The sequence below is a fragment of the Callorhinus ursinus genome, unplaced genomic scaffold (assembly GCF_003265705.2).
Source record: "Callorhinus ursinus isolate GAN/ISIS: 27379988/994484 unplaced genomic scaffold, GSC_fseal_2.0 scaffold58, whole genome shotgun sequence".
Lineage (NCBI taxonomy): Eukaryota > Metazoa > Chordata > Mammalia > Carnivora > Otariidae > Callorhinus > Callorhinus ursinus.
Window position 1 is genome coordinate 8,435,335 of NW_027397120.1, and position 266 is coordinate 8,435,600.

Below are 266 nucleotides of genomic sequence, written 5' to 3' on the forward strand. Positions count from 1 at the left end.
TGGTGATGGTGGTGATGATGATGGTGATGATGGTGGTGGAGATGATGGTGATGATGATATGATGGTGGTGATGATGGTGGTGATGATGATGATGGTGATGATATGATGGTGGTGATGATGTTGGTGATGATGTGATGGTGGTGATGATGTTGGTGATGATATGATGGTGGTGGTGAAGATGATGGTGATGGTGGTGGTGATGATATGGTGGTGATAGTGGTGATGATGGTGATGATGGTGGTGATGATGGTGATGGTGATGATATG